Consider the following 5,922-nt stretch of genomic DNA (forward strand, 5'->3'; position numbering starts at 1 on the left):
TATATATATACACTAGTAGAAAATGAAATATCGCAGACGGAAAATTTTCCGTCTAGGATAATCTATACTAGACGGAATTAAACCGTCGATGAATTTCCGTCTATAATAAACTATTCTAGACGGAAATTTCCGTCTGGAAAAGTATTGTATACGGAAATATTATTTAAATTTTTTTTTTGAATTTACTGATTATCCTAGACGGAAATTTCCGTCTAGGATAATCAGTTCAATTTAAAAAGTCAAAACCCCCAGATCTGGACACGAAATTCCCAAATTCTCATTACAAAGAGGAAAACCCCAAATCCTTCGAGTTCTTAGCCCCAAACCCCAAATTCGTCGCCCGACCTCGCCGTCTTGGTTGAGTTCCTAGCCCGACCTCGCCGTCCCGTCCACGCCGCCCCTTACTCGCCCGACCTCGCCGTCCGTTCATCGCCAGACCTCGCCGTCCCTTCCTCGCCCTCCCTTCCTCGTCCCTTCCTTGCCGTGAGTTCCTTTGAGATATTTATTTAATTTTTAAGTTAGGAGCAGTATTTGTGACATGTCTTCAAGCAAACTGCGGCAATTTTAGGGTTATCTTCATCCCAGTCAATGAAAAAAAAATTTCAACAGTGAACAAATTCTCATCCAAAATTTTGTTTTTCTCTATTCGGCCACAGTAAGAAAAATTAGCGCATCCACGATGTTGTTGATCCATACTTTCACTAGTTACAGGGAGTTATTTACAGGGAGTACTTTTAATCTGGATGTTATTTTCAAACTATATCTCAAGCGTAACAATCAAAAGCGTAGTACAATTATATTATTACTATGCTCATCTACCGTGCACAGTAGCTTTGCAGTGAATAGATGTTTGGAAATTTGAGAAGAAAGGCTGATAAAAGAGTAACAAGACACTGTAAATGTAACTCATCATGATGGATGTATTAAAGATCCATTATTGACAGTTAAGCCATGGGTTGCATATGATTTTGATGTTTATAAGTAGCCATGTGTGTATATCATTGGCAACTTCTATTTCTGTTATCTTGTTTAGCTAGTTAAGCCCACAAGGCTCTCATGTTTATCATACAGTTTGTGATTTGAATTGTACAAATATGATTATATAGGCTTGTGATTTGAAAATGTGAGTTTGGAAGAAAAGGTTTTAAAAAAATAGAGTGATATATAACGCAATATTATATAATAATGTGTTATATATCCAATTTAGGTAAAAAATATAACGTTAACCCTAGACTCCCGTCCAATAATTACAGCCAATTCTTTGAGGTTATAATATTAGATGAACGAGTCAAATTTGGGTAAGAGGTAAATTTTCCTACTCGAAATTGATCGTTCACTTTATATTATAATAGAAATGAATTGGTATAAAAATTTGTAATTATTGGATCTGTCCTTCTCGGACGGGTTAGGAATATAATAGTGCATACATCCAACTTTGTATACTTTGTATGATTTCATTTCTTAAAAATTTTGGCAGCCCATACCTGTTGTTCTCCGTGTACAATAAGCGTATGTTGTTTTGCGTTTTGATATGTTGTCAGTGCGCATAATAACATCCGCACAGTGTACAGGGAGAACAGCGGGTAGGTGCTGCCGAAATTTTTAAGAAATGAAATCATACAAAGTATATGAAGTTGGATGTAAGTACTATTATATTCTTAATGGATAGAATCCTTCCTATGACAGCCGTTAGAGTGTGTTGATTAGTTTCCATACCTTAATAAGTTTCAAACATACCTTAATGCCGATACTTAAATGCAACAACGTAAGAGGAATAGTTTAAAATTTATGGGTATACTATCTATTCTCAAATATTCTTCTAAATATTTATTACCTACAGATGAGGAAACTTCCTGACAAGTCATGGATAGATATCCCTAGGAGTGAACGGTTTCGTGATCAATGATATAGGGATGGATGTGAAGCCTTTATGAAGTATGCCGAAATGAACCCAAAAAATTTAAGTAGCGGTGCAATGTACTGTCCCTGTTATAGGTGTAAGAATATGAAGCTGAAAAATAAAGATGAAATACGAAGTCACTTAGCAAACTCTGGTTTTTACGAGGAATATAAATATTGGTCCTATCACGGGGAAGGCTGTACCGAAGATGAAGTCCCGGATGTGCATGTCGATACTAGTCATGGTGTCAGGATAGATGATACAGACGTAAATTTACAGACTGATATTGGACCTGGCCATACCGAATATGATATTAACAATGACAATGAAGATGATATCATAGTTGATGTCCAAGACGCTCATGCTCCTGAGGACTTGGATAGTATAATGAAACTACTAGAAGATAGTGAAAAGGATTTGTATGAGGGTTGCACCGAGTTCTCTAGATTTTCATTTATGTTGGAGCTCTTACATATTAAGAGCCTCAGTGGAATGGCAAATACTTATTTCAAAATGCTTCTTGATTTACTACGGAAGGTAGTTCCAGGAGGAGAGCGTAGCATTCCTAAAACAACTTATGCGGCAAAGCAAATAGTTTCCGATTTGGGGCTTGATTACAATAAGATTGATGCGTGTCCCAATGATTGTATTCTCTACTACAAGGATAATAAAGACCTTCAGGAATGTCCAACATGTGGAGTTTCTCGATGGAAACAACAAACACGCTCTTCAACAAGGCAGCCAACAGAGTCAATGTCCTAGCAGAGCATGATTCCAGCTAAGGTGCTTCGTCATTTCCCGTTAGTTTCCAGATTGCAACGTCTATATATGAACAAAGACACTGCTAAGAACATGAGGTGGCACAAAGAAGATCGTATAGAAGATGGTAAGCTGAGACATCCAGCTGATGCAGAGGCTTGGAAGCATATTGATAAGGCTTTTCCTAATTTCGCTCGTGAATGCAGAAATATCAGACTTGGGCTTTCTAGCAACGGATTCAATCCGTTCGGGGTTATGAGTTCAGGTTGGTCTACATGGCCAGTTGTCTTAATGCCATATAATTTACCCCCACTGCTTTGTATGAAACAACCGTATATGATACTCTCATTACTGATACCGGGTAAGCATGCACCGGGTAATGATATTGATGTCTACTTAGAGCCCTTAATTGATGAGCTAAAACAGTTATGGTCGGAGGGTATGTTGATATATGATGCCCATGCTAAAGAGTCATTTAGACTTCGTGCTATCCTAATGTGGACAATTAATGATTTTCCAGCTTATGCTAATCTTTCTGGTTGGTCGACAAAAGGCAAGTTTGCTTGTCCAGTATGTGGCCTAGAATTTGAAGGCCTTCACTTACCATATAGTCGAAAGTGTTGTTATTGGTTCAACAGGAGATGGTTGCCCTTAGGGCACAAATACAGAAAATTGAGCAATAAATTTGACGGCACTGTTGAGACTAGGAATAAACCACGTCAAATGACCGGTGCTGATATTGTAAAGTTGCTTGAGCATTTACCTAAAATTAGATTTGGTAAGAACCGATATTCTAAGTATGACTCACTCAAAGCTAGAGGCTCCTGCAAAAAGAAAAAGACACTGAAGAGGAAGAGAGCATTCCAACGGGCACATGTTGATAATGGAGTTGATAAATTACCAAAGGGATGGAGTAAATTCAGTATCTTCTTCCAGCTGCCATACTGGCAAAAGCTTAAAATCAGGCATAACTTGGATGTCATGCATATTGAGAAAAATGTTTGTGACAACATAGTTTCAACCCTCCTTCAAGATCCTAATAAGTCAAAGGATGACCTAAGGGCTCGTCAAGACTTAGCTGCATTGAATATCCGAGAAGATTTGCAAGCACAAGATGTTGGACTTAAAAAAAACATAAGCCTTCCTCTCGTGTTACGATGTCGACAGAGCAGATGCAGAGATTTTGTGAGGTCCTGAAATCAGTAAAATCACCGGATGGGTATTCAGCTAATATATCAAATAATGTCCAGGTGCAAGAGAGGAAGCTCTTAGGCCTAAAGACCCATGATTATCACGTTCTTTTACATCAATTGCTCCCGATTGCATTGCGTAATAATATGGAGAAAGAAGCATCGAAAATTATTATGGAGTATTGTGGGTTCTCCAGAAAATTATGCTCGAAAGTTATAGATGTGAAGGAATTTAAAAAGCTTGAAACAGAAGTATCATTAATTTTATGCAACCTGGAGTTAATATTTCCTCCTTCCTTTTTCACGGTCATGGTCCATGTTACTCAACATCTAGCTAGCGAGGCAATCATTGCGGGTCCTGTATCTTACCGTTGGATGTACCCAATTGAGAGGTAGGGGACTCCAGCCAGTGCATTAATTTCATATGCAATGTATACAGGTAATATTTGTCCTTTTCATGGTTTTCTTAAGATTAGATATTTGTAGTTCATAAAATTTTAATTATTGTAGATATTTGGGGTTTATGAAGCGTCTAGTTCGCAATCGAGCTCATCCTGAGGGTTCTATGGCTGAAGGTTACGTGACCAACGAATGTCATACGTTTGCATCACGTTACATGCGCAACCGCATAAAAGTTGATCAGCCCCCAACTAAGGAGAAGAAACTCGTAAAATATCCAAGATCTGACTTGGAGCAGGTTCATGCATATGTATTGAATAATCTTGACATTTTCAGCGATTATCGAAGGTAATGTACATTAATTTAGGAATAGGATGACACTTGTATTATTTACATTCATTGTATCAATACAATCTCATTGTTGTATAAATAGGCGACATTTGGAGAAGCTTAACAATGAAATATCAGGCAGGAATACAGCACATGATATCCAAAAAAACACATCAAAGATTTTCCCGATTGGTTCAGAACCGATGTAAGTAGCGTAGAAGTAGTATTGTATTTTTTATTTTTAAATTTTTAAGCAAACTCGGAGATCATTTTATTCAATTGATGCTTGAATTAGGTTGATAAAGACGTTCTTGCTGGTGCCGTAATCTCTGAAGATATTTTAGTACACACACAATGTCCTTACTATGAAGTGAGACGATATAGTGAACACATCATTAATGGGTATAAGTTTAAAACAGTGGCGACCGATGATAAGAGGGTAACGCAAAATAGTGGGGTCATGGTCTGTTTTGCTCAAGAATGTTTTTCTAGCATAAGAGATCAAAACCCAGTTGAAGCTGACATCTTATATATATATATATATATATATATATATATATATATATATATTAGGATACCTTCAAAGATTTCACTGCTTTGAGAAGAAATACTAAACAAATGTGTTGGCTAGGATAACATATGCATGCAATTAGTTGACAAGATGAATGTTTTAGCTGAAATTTGCATGCAAAGGAGATTTAAGCATATATAGATATGCATGGTTATATATACCTTTGTAATTAAGTTGAAATTTCACAGGTTTCCTTGCCCTCTTATACATTTTTTGTGATTTTTAATAAAATTACTCCAAGACTTTGTAATTAGACAGCTATCTGTCTATCTACCTAGCTTTGGTCTTCATAACAATAATTGATCACCAAATGCCTAATTTTTAAATCAATATTTAACTAAGTCTTGGATATCATATAGTTATTAAGTGCAAGCTTTCAACTTATACTTTAGGTGACAGGTAGACTGATATTTGTTTAAGCTCGAGTTGTTATATTATTATTGCTTGAAGGTTGAAATATATGTGTAAAAGCTACCTCCAAAGTACAAGATCTAACAGAATCCTCATTCTTTTTTAAAATTATTTTTTAACGTAGTTAAACAATTAGGCCAATGGGCACTTGTTAATCAACCTGGCCTTCTCAATTATGCTTTTTCTTCTACTTCATGTTTCTTTCTCTAGACTAGCAAGCATCAGCAAGTGCCCAATTCGTAAGACATATCTAAATTGATGCATACTATATCTCCGATGGGGTACATGCAAATATTATTTAATTTCTTGAGATATTTGTTAATTTTCTTATGAAAGTCACACGGCCGCCATTTTTTTATTTG

This window comes from Asparagus officinalis, chromosome 7 (genome assembly GCF_001876935.1).
Source record: "Asparagus officinalis chromosome 7, Aspof.V1, whole genome shotgun sequence".
Classification (NCBI taxonomy): domain Eukaryota; kingdom Viridiplantae; phylum Streptophyta; class Magnoliopsida; order Asparagales; family Asparagaceae; genus Asparagus; species Asparagus officinalis.